General features: G+C 46.0%; 1 protein-coding gene across 1 annotated transcript in view; it reads left to right on the top strand.

The window, feature by feature from the left end:
• Positions 1-15,936, top strand: part of DLGAP2 (DLG associated protein 2) — a gene marked incomplete at its 3' end in the record, with an annotated part of 362,472 nt that overhangs the window by 218,076 nt on the left and 128,460 nt on the right. Inside the window, exon 3 of the mRNA XM_080928375.1 lies at positions 15,767-15,832. The remainder of the gene's footprint in view (positions 1-15,766; positions 15,833-15,936) is intronic.

Raw genomic sequence — 15,936 nt, 5'->3', positions numbered from 1 at the left:
GCACACTAAGAAAATAGTAGCACAAAGGAATTGAATTGAAGCAACTGAGTAGTGTTCAGACCACAGAGCCCAAAGGATGCAAGAGGATTTTCTCTTTTCTCAGTGACCTTTAAAAGAAGGAGACCACAGGTCTCAGAGCCAATCAAAGTCAAGATGAAATCCCTTCCAAACCTAATGGGGCTTCCTAAACCAACTCAGCATCGGGTCACACAGAGAAGACATGTACCATGAGAAATGGCAGAATACAGATATCTTCTGCTGACAGCTATCTCCTTGATAGCGAAAAGGGTTTCTGTGCACTTTCACATGAGGATGTTTTGTCCTGAAAAACCAGCAGGGTTGTCTTGCAAGGACCCAAATAACACCAGTTGCTGATGAGCTATAAGCAGATATAGGAACGTTGGGCCCACCCCTAAAGGAAGATGGGCAGCTCCTGCTGGGTAGAGGAAAAGTATGTGCCGCCTTTTCTTTTTGATTTTTGAACCAGTTGGCAGTGGAATTCTCTTTCATTTTGATAAGTCGCCAGTTCCTGCCTCCCATATCATTCTTGTTATCAAGTCTCCGTTAGCCGAGCAGCAGAAAACATACTTGCTGTGAAGGCAGTCCTTTCCCAGGCTCTTAGCAGTGGCTTCCTGTCCTCCGTGCTGGCTGATAATTCTTTGGTATCTGTGCTTTGCAATACAGGAATATGAACAGCAAGCAGATTTTTAGCATAGAAACCTTTCTTCAGATCGGAGTTAGGAATACTACTGTTATCTGCCCCAGTAAGATTTACTATAAAGTATCTCAGTTGCTTATCTAAATTGAGCTATGCTAGCATGACTCTAATTTTCTTAAGAGCCTTGTTCCTGCTCTAACTGTTTCATATACATTAGTGTTCACAACCATGCTGTCAGACATGTACAGTGATCCCACCGGGACGTGATGACAAAATTGGACCCAGCAGTTGACTGCAGGAACCATGGCCCTCGACAAAGTGTCACATTTAATGAAATAGAAGCTGCCTTTCTCTCCCCATCTCTTCAAAAAGTGAATTTGCTTATGTTTCCTCATAAGTCACAGAGGATGGATGACAGGGACATCTGGGGCCTGAGATGATTTGTCTTTGTTGCTCAGGATCACTTTTTTTTTTTACATAGCTGCAACTGTACAAAGACTTTCAGAATATATGCACACGTATTTTGCACTAAAACAACAACTTAAACCTAGAAAGAAAATAGTTTATAAGCAAATGTGTGTGTGTGTGTGTGTGTGTGTGTGTGTGAGAGAGAGAGAGAGAGAGAGAGAGAGAGAGAGAGAGATGGTTCATTTGGCTGGTCCACTAAATCATTTATAAGTAATTTTTTTGAATAGGGTTCACATTAACAAAATAGCTAGATGACAAAATGAGGCGCGGGGGAGGTGCCTTTCAGAGTTGGTTTTTATTGTCTGCTCGTCCGCTCGCATGCTGAGGTGCGGTGACATTGAGCAAGCGAGACTGGCCACTGACCAAGGCTGCAGCCTTGGGCTGCAATGGGAAAGATGCTTCTCCTCCTCCCCAGTGGAAAGGGCATTTCCAAAAAGCCTTATGGGCAGAGTGAGCACAGATGATGTCCTGCTGGTTGTTATTTTCGAAGGTAGTTAATTTGCAGATGATACACAAAGCAACATCTGACTCACTGGTGCCCTGGAAACACTGCTGCTGTCAGGGTCCACGGGGCTGGCTTGTCTATGACTCATGTTTGCCATTGCCTTCTTGGGTCATAGACTAGAGGGGTTTCCAGTATGTCCCCACAATGATCTTCTTCATACAATTACTGAGTGTGTCCCTACTCTCATAGCCCAGCAAGTGCAGACCTGCACCAAATACCCTTCAAAAGTATGTCTCATTTGGCTCCACAGGCTAAAGAAATGACTCTACTGGACTAGATTTGTAAGTCACTGAGTTTATTGAAGTTCATTATAGAAACTTGGGCCACTCAAAAGCATCTCTGTCATCTAAAAATCTCATAGTACCATGGGCTATGACTCACAAAAGCTGCATGTCTGGAGTTCTTTGTACAAGTTGTAGGCAGATCAGACAATTAGAGTTACTTCTCAACAACTGTTACATTTCTATAACTCTGAGAATAGACCTTGTGAATCCTGTAACTTTCAGAATGTTCCTATGCCTTGTAATTTTCATTTATTCCATAGGCATTGCATCTTCCTTTTTTTCCCCCTTTTGAGCATCCCTCTTTCCTTTAGGAAAGAATGTTTCAATTAAGAGGAAATACATACTACCTCTCAGGTGTGTCTAGTAACACTCTGTATCCAGTCAGGGCAGCAGTGGGGTCTTCCACAGGCACAGCTGCCTTATGGGAATCTTTGAATGGTGTCTTCCGTTCATTTAAAGCTTCTTAAACAGCTAAAGGAGTCTGGTCTATATGGAGAACCAGAACATTGCAATGGGTCATTAGGCCAGAGCTTTAAAAATGTTTTTCTAGAGCTTTTGTGGGTACCAGGAAGAGAAATAGACGCAGCCAAGACCCTAGTAGGTTCATATGCTCTCCCAGACGGGGATCTTCTGACTTCCATGCAGAGATGTGTGTGCCTGTACTGTGCCCTGCTTCTCCTGAAGGTTAAGTCACTGGGAAGGAACTTGGTGCAAAGAGATCTCAGGGTTTGGGCTTGGAAATCCTTGAAAAAAAAAAATGGTCTCCTTGTACTGGCCGGCAGGTGAGTGTGACAGAAATTTCAATACTCTGTGGGAAGGAGCACCAGGGTAATGGGGATGGCAGGTACAAAAGGAAGAACAAAGCAGCGGCCATTGAACCAACTGAGATAGCAACCAGAGCTGGTAGAACAGAAGGAAAGGGAGCTAGGGTGCTATGCCAAGCATCTGGGGGACCAGGAACATGTGAACAACAGCGAACTAGTTCAACAGCAGGAATGACTTACCAATGGCTCTATCTTAGTCAGTGTAGTATTGCTGTGAAGAGATACCATGACCAGGGCAACTTTTATAGAGGAAAACATTTACTTGGGCCTGGCTTACAATTTCAGAGGTTCGGTTCATTATCATCATGGCAGTGTGCAAGCAGACATGTGCTGGAAAAGGAGCTGAGAGTTCTGCACCTTGATCCATAGACAGCAGAAGGAGACCTCATACCATACTGGGCCTCACTTTAGCGTAAGAGACCTCAAAACAAGGCCACACCTACTCCATTAAGACCACACCTCCTAATAGTACCATTCCCTATGGGCCAAGCATTTAAATACATGAGTCTTTGGGAGACATTTCTATTTAAACCACCACATTTTCTCTGTAGTATTACCCTGTGTGAAAGCCCTTGCCCAACAGAACAACCCTCATGAGTTCCAGAACTCAGCCCTTCTCACTTAAAAAAAAAAAAAAAAAAAAAAAAAAAAAAAAAAAAACACCCTTGGGTTAAGCTTATTCTAAGACAAACATTGAAAGTGGGGTCCACAAAGTCTCCTCCTAGAAAACTATAAGGAAACGAAAGATTAGAAGCCTAGGGGATGGTACCACCAGGTTTCTACAAGGTTCTTCTGTGGAGCGATAATCTAGAAGTCATGATCAAGACCTGTTGATAAGGATGCATAACAATGTACAGCACCCAGGGGAATCCAGGTTCCAGGTGCCCTGCCTGGAACCACCAGGGTAAGACTGGTTGAGATGGTCACTGTGGGCTAGACCAGGACTTTTGGCCAAAATGGACAGATTACCCAACATCCATGCTTATAAACTGTAATGGAAGATCTGTGAAAAATTCAGCCAACACAAACCTCCTATAACATTCATGGATACGGTATCTTTCAGGTCTCCCCGAGGCTTCTTCATGCCCATCTCCCTGAGTCCCTGGTTATGTCCACATGTTCTCTGGTGGGATCACATCTGTCTCCCTGTCAGCTCAGCTCTCTGTACACCCCTCTCAGCCTCACTGCTCTCTCTACTGCCCACTGGAAGGTCGGCCACCATGGCTGCAGCATCAGATGCAATCTGACATTACCATGAGAATGGATACACTGTGAATAAAAATCAGGCATCTCCATGGCCTGGTTCACTGAGCTGGAGAGAATCGCATGGACGTTTAGGAGCATGCCTTGACAGGAAGGCTCAGAAATGAGCTCAGAGCTGAAGATGATTTTAATGTGCTGCCTTGCCATTTTTGCTGTGAAATTATTTCTGCATTCTTTCTTCTCATCTTACCAGATAATGATAAGCTTTTAGTATAATTTAGATGAGGTTGATTAGCCAGGCCTTCTCTTGCTATAAACTAAGTTAATGAATTGCATATATTTTTTTTTCCACCTTAGAGGCAGAGCAGGACTTATCATTATTGAGATGCAGAAGATGTTCTTGAGAACAGTCATGCATATTCAGCATTCATGGAAAACCACTGTAGAGACGTAGTTATGAATGCCACTTATGAACAAGAAGCAGAGATAGCACACGGTTATGCACTTTATCCAACAACATATGTTCTCATTCTGGGGACAGTTAGCAAAATATTGAGACATCTGTAATCTCATGTCTGCATGCTAAGATGGCGCAGCGTGGCAGCCACACATGCTCCCCCCTCAGAGCAGGGAAGCTGGAGCTCGCACACCGGAGAGATGGCAGTGATCTGCAAGATGGAGTTGCTGCATAGGTGGAGGGCAGTGGGAAGTCCTCTGAGGACTCATTACCACATGAAGTCAGTCAAGGAGCAATGAGCATCTTCATCTGCAAGCCACATGCCTGTACATCCTCCCAGGCTTGCCAAAGCAAAGACCACTTCATCTTTTTGAGCATTCACTTTGAAAAGGGACTCCATAAGTCATCTGCCCCTTGCAGACGTTGTTTGGAGTCCTGTCTGTTAAATGTCAGTTGCCTGCCAAGGTCCATTGTGTGTCTCTCTCAGTCCAAAACCTCTGAGAGGAGTAATACTATTCAGCTTTCCCGATAAGGGGCAACTGAAAGTGGAAGTCTCTTGAAACCTACTTCAACCTGCATTTGAGCAGTTCAAGCTAGCTGGTGCAGCAGATGCTAACTGTGCCAGTCATGGGAACACTCCGTTAATGCACAGCAGCAGTGTGGGGCCAGAGTGTCTCTGGGTGAAAGTGCGCGCCACAGCCCCTGAGGGCTGGGGTGTCTGATACTTAGTGCTGTTGCTTGTGCTGGTTACAAAGTGTGTTACTTTTGGATCGCTCCTTAAGGTGGCAACATTGAAGAGAACAGAGTCAAGAAAAGCTTCCTGCTCTGCAGATGAGAGCAGTTCAGGGTCAACTTGCTGGGGTGCTGGGGTGGGGGCAGGGAGGCACCCTGTGACCTCTGACTCCTAGAGGAGCTGAGATGGCAACAAAGCTGAGTTTTTCCTCTCACAGCTCCGAACATTTGAGAGGCTCATGCCAAGTGCTTTGAAACTGCCAGAGCATTTCACTGGTGAAACCATAAATTGCTGAAAGATCGGAGACTGCCAAGGAAGCCAGCCATGTGGACACCACTGTGAGCGCCACAAGGTGACACTGAAATGTGTCATGCCTGCGGCTGCCAAGCTCTAAGGCGCCTGTGGCACAGCTGGGCTCTGCCTCGGTGTGGTCCCTTCTGTCCCCTGGCTTGATGTAGCCTTCTACAGATAAACAAGGAGAATTGGGACCAGCAAGCCACTCCTGCACAGTACAATCATTTGGGGGGTGGGGAGGAGCGGAGGTTGCATTTAGGTCAAGAACTATACAATTTGTTCAACCAAATCGATCCAGAAACCAAGGACTTAAAAAATGAATTGCAATCTTGTCGCCGCTGTAAAACCTCCTATTTATTTGGTTTCCTGCACTAAACCCAATGTGTGATGTATTTAGGGAAAGAAGAATGACAGCCTGGGTGTGATTTGTCAATGAGTAATGGGCAACCAGTTTCATCTGTCAGTTTTTAACAAATGTTATTCGTTTTATTAATATCCAAAGTGAACTAGGTGAATAATGGGGGACCTGGGGATATAGATCAAAATTCAGGTCTTCGGCTCAGTTGGACTGAAAACGGCCACTTACAAGGATTCCGGGCACGGAACGACCACAAATCATATTTCTGAAGTTGGTTTCTCTTAGAAAATGAGAGTGAACCAGCAATAGTTTAGCTTGGAGATATTTTAATCTAGACATTTAATATAATGAGTTCTGTATGTAATCTGGTGACTTTCTTCAATTCTGTGTGGCTACCAAACATGGATTGAGCATCCTGGTGTGACAATAGAGGTGACAGCCACAAATGGCCATTCTGATTACAGCCAGTGTGACCTGGGGCAATTTGCACTAGAGCAGGCACCCGAGTGGGCAGCTCACACCTGTGTGCAGCATAGGGAAGAGTGTGTGCACTTGGAGCCCAGGTTCCCCTCTTACCTACGCAGAGCCACCTGTCATAGGATGTTAGGTTAACTACACACCACCTCTCATTTGCAATTAGTTCTCATGCTATTTTATTTTAATATTCAGACGTGAACTCTTTTCTCCGAGTTTATATAGCCATAATCAGCAGCTAGGACATGAGGGTGACAGGTCAACCCTTGTACCAGGACAGCACAGGAGGTTCCTGAATTTGGAGAGAAAACATGAGCATGTTATCCTGCCATTGCCATGGCCTGTGTTCTACTGCACACCCTTGGGAAGATACAAGGTTGAACCTTCCAGGCAAAGACAGGCCCCCAGTGCTGTAGCCTCTGCTGCTGAGCCCCTGCTCATAGAGCCGTAGAACCCTTGTCTCTTGCAACATCCTGTGTCCCTTTCATATATATGGCCTTGGCAGTGAGCATTTGGAAGGTGCTTTCTTGAGCTGCATGCATATATGTCACCCAGTATAAGCGAATTGGAAACCCCAGACAAATAAGATGCCGCTGTTCCAGAGCAGAAACCCAACTTGGTTCCCAGTGATCACAGGGATCTTGATGTAATGTCAACACATTGGCAGCACCAGGAGCCTGGTGGGCAAATGAACGACCTGGTCTCTACAAGCTTCCTGGTCAGTCTTAATTCTGTTGCCATCGTCCTGAGGGAAGAAGGCAGTAATCTTGATCTTCATTAAAGGACAAGGACCCTGAACATCTTCATCTTCGGCCACGGTCACTTCAGACCATCAGATCCCAGTAACAAAGATTTCAAGTATTTTCACACTGTCCTCTGTACTTACAAAATGGTATGTAGGCTTGTTGAAGAAAGTGCAAAGAGTTACAAGGGGAAAGTAAAATGTGGCCTTAACTCCTCCAATCAGAGAGAATCCCTGTGTCAGGAAGCACCTCTGGTCCTCTTTTTACAGTAAGACCAGGCCATAAAGAGCAGTTTCCATGCAGCCATTCTCACTAACACTGTGCTGGGAGTTTCTCCATCACCTGGACCTCCTTAGCATCTGTGCTATAACCAGTCTGTCATTTAGATAGTCACTCTGCTCTAATTGCACCTTTGAAAATCAAGACTTGCCATGTCTTTGTGAAAAGAAGGAGGAGGAAAATGAGGGGAGAAAAGAACAAAACATAAAACAAGCATCTTGGGGCTGGAGAGATGGCTCAGTGGTTAAGATCACTGACTGCTCTTCCAGAGGTTCTAAGTTCAATTCCCAGCAACCACTTGGTGGCTCACAACCATCTGTAATGAGATCCGATGTCCTCTTCTGGTGTGTCTGAAGGGCTACCCCAAAGTCTTAAATAAAATCTAGAGAGAGACACATCTTGGGTAGATTTGTCCCACACAATGATACCTGTGTGGAGCTGATGCCACTCATGCCCGTTGATGAGGAAGAGGTAACACTAGAGGCCAGGCATCCTCAAGTAGGAAATTAAAACAGTATTTCAAAGATCATGTATAAAGCTCAGCTAATAGGTCCCTGCATAGTATGTATGAATCCTGGGATCAGTTCTCAGCACTGCACTAACCAGGGATGGTGAGCCATGATTACCAGAATTTCAAAATTAGCCTCAGCTACATAGTGAGTTTGAGGTGTGCCTGGGCTACATGAGATCTAGGAAGGAAAGAAGGAAGGAAGGAAGGAAGGAGGGAGGGAGGGATGGAGGGAGGTGGAGGAAGGGCTACATAGTATTTCAAATGAAGAATTTAAAAATTCAAGCATGTTCAATTGTTAACATTATTTTTCATGACAAGAGCCTGACATGTTCTTTTTCGAATGCATGTCACACACTGGAGAGGTGGCTCCACTGTTAAAGGTTAAGGTTCACAACCAGAACCTCAAGAAATCATGTTGTGTAATAAAGACAAGGGGCATGTGATTGCCTTTCTGCATGAGGCCAGTATTCTAGAGAAGGTCTAGACTGGACTAGAGAGCTCAGGGTTCTGTCCAGCTCCAGGTTGCTGCCACAGCAGACTCAGAACAGGGGTGGACTATAGAAGGCAAAGCCTTTCTAGATGGATAGTCACTCTAAGTTCTGAACACATCTCAGGTTTACCTCTTTGACCATTAACTGAACTTCCCAGGCCTTCCTCCGTGCAAGTATGCATAGCTAGGTAAGATTCAGCCAGTGATGGTAATGGGTTCCCTATTAGATTTGAATTTCAGGAATCAACTGATGTATGAGATATTTATACTGACTCTGAAACTCATCCTCGTTAATCTGAAATGTGACATATCTGAGATCTGGTACATTGTCTGGAGACCTTCCTAGGACCTGGAACCTCAAATGAGAAAAATGCACCCATCAGATTGGCCTTTGGGCAGACATATGGTGCATCTTCTTGAGGAATGGTTGGTATGAGAGAGACTCTGTGGGGGGTGCCACCCCTGGACTAATTATCCTGGGTACTCTAAGAAAGTGCACTGAGAAAGCCATGAGGAGCAAGCTAGTAAGGAGTGTGGCTTCTGTTTCAGTTCCTGCCTGCAGGTTCCTGCCTTGCTTGAGTTTCTGCCCTGACTTCCCTTCATGATTGACTGGGATAACGATGTAGAAACTTGAACGAACAGTTTTCTCTGCAAGTGGCTCTAGATCCTGATGTTTCATCACAGAAACAGAGAACGAACAAGATAGACCTTGTAATGTGAAGGGTGTCAGATCCACTCCCAACTCAGATGAGGAGCAAGTTCAGTCTCAGAGCCCTTACTCTGGTCTCTAAGAGCATCATTCAGAGCAACAGTGACTCCATCTGAACAGCCATCCTGCCTACATTTGTGACACAACCTTTGCTTTAGCTCTGAGTCTGTGTTCTCTGTGCAAGCATGACGGGCATGTCTTCAAAGCATCTTTGATATAAAACTCTGTTAAATGCTGAGGTGTGGGGCAAAGGACTTAACACTTGATGTATTTAGAGCTTGAATTTAAAACATGTTATGTAAAATGTAATTAATGTCACTTTTCAAGTGAAGAGTGTTCAAGTTTAACTGAAGACACATAATCTCTTCTTCAAGCTTACAGACTTTTAAATAACAAAGTCTGCCTTTCTAACTTTGGCACCTTTCCCCCTCCCCTCCTTTCTTTCCCTCCTTCCCTCTCTCCCTCCCTCCCTCTCTCTTTCTCCCCCTCCCTCCTTCTCTCTCCCAGTCCTCTCTCTTTCTCCCCCTCCCTCCCTCTCTCTCCCAGTCCAGAAAGATCAAATTAAATGTGTGTTGCTTTTAGTCAGAGTTTTGTCATGAGCCCATTTGAAGGGTGCAGTCAGGTTGTGGCTCCCTGAACTAGACCCACCCACAAAGCTCAGAAACAGGAGCAGAGGCAACCCTAACACTTGTGGGTTGGAATGCTAACATTCAGCTGTCAGTGGAGGATGCCACCTGCTGTGAGGCAGAGCCTTCCCCCTGTCATCTTCAGAGGAGTGGAGTGGCCTCATCAGGGCCTTTGAGTTTTCCTCTTAGCCTGATTCAAGTGACATTGAGCTATGGGTAAAGAGTCTGCAGACTTCAGGGCAGCTTCTGCTGAGGCGCAATCTTCAGTCCAAAGGAGAATGATGAGCCCTCTGTGTTGTCAGAAAATTTTAAATGAAAGGCCCTGGTTGTTGTCGAAGCCGTGACTGGCGGCAAGCTGATGGTGCAGCTGTGGCTGCAATGGAAGAGGAAGCCAGCATTAGGACTCATCAGCATCATTGTACTAGCTGAGCAGAAATGAAGTCGTCATTTAAGCAGCCTCCAAATGCTATCATTAGCAAATGGGCCAAAATGTAGACTTGGGCGTGCTGTCTTCGGAGGAAACTTTTTAGAGAACACGGTGGATCTAGAAAATGAAGTCTGTGGGACAAGATGAAAGAGTTAGCAAATTGAGCTAGGGGGCATCCATGAAAGCTCTGTACTGTGGCTCACCGAGAGCACGGTGCCACTGATGGCAGGGGTTTAAAGGCCCCGCCTCCTGGTCCACACAAAACACCTGGCCAAGAGCCTCCTGAACCTAAGCAATGCTACAAGCAGACATGCCAGGATGAACACATTGCCCCAGTTCCCCAACCTGTAAGGTCAGTTTGTCTTGCAGAGAACCTCCTACACACCACACTGGGATCCAAAATGATAAAAAAAAATAAAAAAAAACTATGGGTGTGGTGACCAAGGGAGTGACATGGGAATGACCTGAAGGGGCATGTCACACACAGATTTGTTTGCATGGTTCCCAGGTAGAATTCTGACCTCAACCTGACCCTCCTCTCCCATGTCTACCCTGTAAGTAAATAGAAGGTACAGTTCCTCAGAAAAGCTAGAACTAATTTCTCGGCAACCAGAGAATGTGTCAGCTTGAGGGGTATGGTAGGCTGTGCCAGTGAGGAAGACATCAAGGTGCTTATTAGGCCCAGTAGAGCTAGAGTAGAGCTATGGGGGACTAGAAGCTTCACTGCACATCCCCTACCACCTTAGAGCCCTGAGGAGGCTGAAACACAAAGGAGTGGACAGTTTACGGAACCATCCATCACCAGGGAAAGTAGGGAGGTACAACTGAGTTCTGTACAGGTCCCACCCAGCTTTGAGTGATGAGGGTCAGGTTTTGATACTTTGATCTAGAAGCAGAAGTTCTACGTTTTGGTACCAGTAAAAGAGAAGATAGGCATTGGACCAAAAAGCATATCATGTAGTAGTTCAATGAAGTACGTATCTATACTGTCTGGTTTTGTGTCAACTTGACACTAGCTGGAGTCATCACAGAGAAAGGAGCTTCAGCTGGGGAAATGCCTCCATGAAATCCAGCTGTAAGGCATTTTCTCAACTAGTGATCAAGGCAGGAGGGCCCAGCTCACTGTGGGTGGTGCCATCCCTGGGCTGGTGGACCTGGGTTCTATAAGAAAGCAGACTGAGCAAGCCAGGGGAAGCAAGCCAGTAAGTAACATCCCTCCATGGCCTCTGCATCAGCTCCTGCTTCCTGACCTGCTTGAGTTCCAGTCCTGACTTCCTTTGGTGATGAACAGCAATGTGGAAGTGTAGGCTGAATAAACCCTTTCCTCCCCAGCTTGCTTGTTGGTCATGATGTTTTGTACAGGAATAGGAACCCTGACTAAGACACTACCCTCTAGAAACAAAGGGAAGCCAGGAATCTTCATCTGCCTCTTCCCTATCCTTTGGCAGACACACCCTCTCTTATAGGTTTCTCTACCCTCTACCAGGGTTGACTTATCACCATTACCTGAGCTGACTCTGCCCTCTCTCCAGGTATTATAACCCTTCCTTCATGAGTTGACTCTACCCTCTGCTGCTGACAGAGAAAAAAGGTGATGGGGACACATTCACTTCCCACAAACACTCTGACACAGGAGCCATGCCATTCACAGAGAACACCAGCACCATCTTCCCAGAGACATCTACACACAGGAGTCACACTGTCTACAGAGGGGAAATGCTGTTCACACACCCCCACAGCTGGACACATGAGCTGTACTGTGCACTGCCTTCCTAAAAACTTGACCCTTTCTTAGAAGTGATCTCCAACTGTCACCAGTCTACTCCCAATCATTTCTCTTGTGCCTTCTGCCAATTCTTCAGAAGATTTCTAATTTATGTCACCCCGGTCCTCAGAGTCACCATGGAGTCTTCAGAAGCTTGCCACACTGGTATTAATAACAGCACTGTGGGACTTCTGCTGATGATAGAGTGGAAGAGTCTGGAAGCAGGGGTAGCCATGAGCATGTGTCCCCTAAGGGCACACCTAACCTCCCTGACTCACATCTTCTTCAGTGGAAGCTTCAGAGATACAACTATGTGGTCCCAGTGGTTGGAGGACCCTGTTCCAGCGTGTGCCATCTCTGTGCAACTTCAAGAGCATGTGGGTGGATGGTATTCTGGACATCTCATCTTACAAGAAGTCAAAACAAGCATGGCACACGCCTGCTGTGCCAGATGGAACCTGCATCCTGTCAGATGCAGTCCTAATCATGTCAGAGCTGTGTGGGAAGTCTGAGAACTTAGCAGGAGAGCCTTTACCTGTAACTTGCAGGCAGCTTCAGAGAAGGGAAAAAAACACAACCGCATCTGTGTTCAAAGGAAGGAGAAAATACATGACATGTTCATGGAAGCTATGGCCCCGAACTAGAAGGTGCTACAACCTCTCTCTTGCCATATGAAAACTCTGTGAAGACCCTGTCCACAGTTCCTTCTCGCTGCCAAATTTCCTATAAGCACTTGTCACAGAGTTGGAGGGTTGAACCTTGGAAGAGGGGCCGTAATGCAGAATTTTAGAAAGGTCTTTTCCCACACAGAAAAGACACAAAAGGTCTCTCTGGTCACACTCTTCCAAGCACATCGAGCATTTAGTTCCAGTGTGAAAGAAAAATAAGTCATAAAGTAAAGTGAGCCAGAATCTGCTCTGAGGGGGAGCAATGTGAGTGGAGAAAACTCAGAGAGCTGGGACAGCGAGTCTCCGATGGACCGATGCTCATCAGACACATTCACAGGGGTAAATGGGTAGTTTTCAGACATTTCCATAGAGAGCACTTTCCTAGTTTTGCTAAGGATGTGATGGAAATTGAGCATGGTGTCAGATATCGGTACTATTAATTTTATAGCACTGATTAATCTCACACACAATCTCACTGCTCTCCTTGTCCAAGATCTTTTGGGCTTGAACATGGGAAGATGAAGAGGCTGGGTCAAAGAGGCTCACAATCACCCAGCTTCAGAATGCCTGAGAGCCTGGCTAATGGTACTATTGTTCTTCTGCCCCAGCGACAGCCTGTGTCTCAGATGGTGCAGCTTACCTTTAGTGTTAAATCTGATGTGAAGCAGTTTTTTTATACTCTTAATGAGTATAAAAATGGATAGAGACACACAGACACTAACACACACGCACACACACATACACAGAGAGAGAGAGGGAGAGAGAGACAGAGACAGAGACAGAAACAGGGAGACAGAGAGGCAGAGAGGGAGGAAGAGAGAGACAGAGACAGAAACAGGGAGACAGAGAGGCAGAGAGTGGGAGGAAGAGAAATAGAGACATAGAGGGAGGGAGAGACAGAAAGATCAAGAGTGGGATCTGCTGATCATCAGTGCTCCCATGTCTTTAAGGGTATAAAGGGGCAGATACAGGATCCCTAATATAATTAGGATGGTCGTCTAACTTGGTGTTGCTTTGAGTCCTCTGCATCTATCTTTCCTCCCACCCCTCACCCACTTATTGGCACCTACTGCACAGGCACTAGAACTGTAGACAAGTAGACAAGGACACTCATGTCACCTGTGGCCTTCAGTCTGAACAGGACACTTGCCTGCACAGATCAGAGACTTGGAGTAGGAATATGGCTGAAATAACACTTGGCCAGAAAATCCAAAGCCTAGTTGAGCAAGGAAGGGCCATTTGGTGTCTACAGCAAGTCCTGAGATAGTGAACACAAAGACTTCTGCATGTTTGCCTAGTTTCTCGTCTGGGTCTTAGTTGACCCACATCCCAAAACTTTCTGTTAACGTAATATGAACAACAGGGGGCAAGGTGAATTATGCAATCACTCCTGCGCCTAAAAGTCAGGGCTAAGTATAAGCTCTCCTACCATCCATATTCCACCATCAGCATTGTAAGCTGTGACACCAGTGTGATGGCATGATCAATAGACAGCCGTGTTGTGCTTTCTGTACTCTGTTTCCTAGCTAAGTACCCAACGATGTAATATTACTATTATTGCTAGCTAAGCGCCCAACGATGTAATGATGTGACATTACCTCCCATTGCTAGCTAAGCACCCAATGATGTAAAGTTATTTGCCATTCAAATCTTTTCTGTTCAACATCTTTGCATACACAAGTGTGTGTAGGATGAAGGAAAGTATGAGAACTGACTCCCTGTCTGTTGCAGAGTTCTGTCTACCTTTGAGATAACTCTGGGTAGCAGTCGTCTCCATGGAGATGACTTGGTTAGAACTGGCTATGGTGCTGAGTCCTGGTGTGGCCTCAGAACCCACCACATCCCTAACAGGCATGTCTGTCTGCTAGTAGGAAAATATGATGAAGTATGTAGAAAGCCTACACACTTAGGTACTACAAAGCTTCGATAAACTATCTTAAGGAAGTACTGTGTCCAGAAGGTGGTTATTGTACACCTGTGTTTTCTCAGCGTTAGGAGAAGCTGAGACATGCAATTTGACTTCATCTTTATTCAAGAAATCTCTAGCTTGATCCTCAGCATCTTCCGTGACAAACCTGCCTCTTTCTTCTCCTAAGTTCCTATGGAGCAACAGCTGGTGATGTGCTGACTCATGGGTAGTGGTAGTGGAGTGTGTAGATCTATTCTTTATGCACATGTATGGATCCTGTGCATACTACATTAGAATTAGGGATGTTCACTGCCAGAGGGATGTGTACCCAGTCTCAGGGCCTCTCCACTGATGTTAGATGCACAAATATGGAGTCTAAAATTACAGTTTTATTTATAGATGTATGTCAGAATGGCGGCATATTGCGTAGATACCTCTGCATATATGCAATGCCATAATTCTGATTCATACTCTCACATGTATAGACACAATCATATGTGCATGATGTGGCACACATTAGTCTGAGCTGCACTGCCACTTTCAAGTGAGCATTGCCCAGTGCAGACTATAGATCAGTGTGGGGCAGGCCGTCCCTGGCACTGAACTCAGCATAGGTGGATGCATGGTATCGCCTGAAACCAGACCCTGGGGTGCTATGCAGAAGTAGAACTGGGGTCCACACACCCAGTCCAGATTCCCAGGCGCTGGTTGGATAAGAACACATATCCATTCACCTCCCCACTCAGCGTCTCCATACACGTACGGAAGAGAGTGAAATGATACATGTCATGATCACGCTAAGACAGCAGTGTCTCTGCTGCACCAGCCAGAGAAAGCAACTAAAAGTGAGTGTGAGGACCTGGGCTGGCCTCTCACAAAAGGAGGAGTCGGTGCCCATGAAAAACCCACCCGAATGAACTTATAGGAAGCGTTAAAGCAAACACTGCAGAGTAAGCGTGCAAGAATGGGGTGTGGATACAGTTGCAATCACTGGAGTTCAGCTGGTTCTCACTGGAGTGACTTGGAATCCGTGGGACTTGACTGGTCCGAGGAAGTCAGGCCAACAATGGTCAGGACATCTCAGCAGCCTGAACTTGGTGCTAAGGAGATCAATTACACGCAGAGTCATGCAGGGAAGCTGTGTTTGCAAATGCTGTCTCTGCAGGGACCTCAAAGACGAATGGGGTGCATGTGGAATCTTGGGGCTGTCAGAGAATGTGACAGCTGCTCTGAGGTTGTCCATTCAAGGCACCGAGCTTTGAACACTGCCATTGAAAGAAACAGGAAAGTGTCTCTGTGTCTTGTCAAGTGTCTCAGCCATGGGTAATGACAGCAACTTCACCAGAACTATAGTAAGCTTGTCTTCTCTTGTGTCTTGCAGAGGAGGAAGGAGGAGACTTGGCCCAGCCGGGCCTCAGCTTCCCAGGTCCAGCAGAAGAGGACATAGGTAACGTGAAGTGGCTGGCAGAGGGTGGGGGTGAGCTGACTGCTCAGAGTCCCATGACCTCTGTATCACTCACATCACTGGGAAGCTTATGCTAAACTTCCTAA

This window comes from Micromys minutus (assembly GCF_963924665.1).
Source record: "Micromys minutus genome assembly, chromosome: 14".
NCBI classification, from domain to species: Eukaryota; Metazoa; Chordata; class Mammalia; order Rodentia; family Muridae; genus Micromys; species Micromys minutus.
Note: the sequence above shows the minus strand (reverse complement) of the source record. Positions and strands in the feature narration are given on the sequence as shown.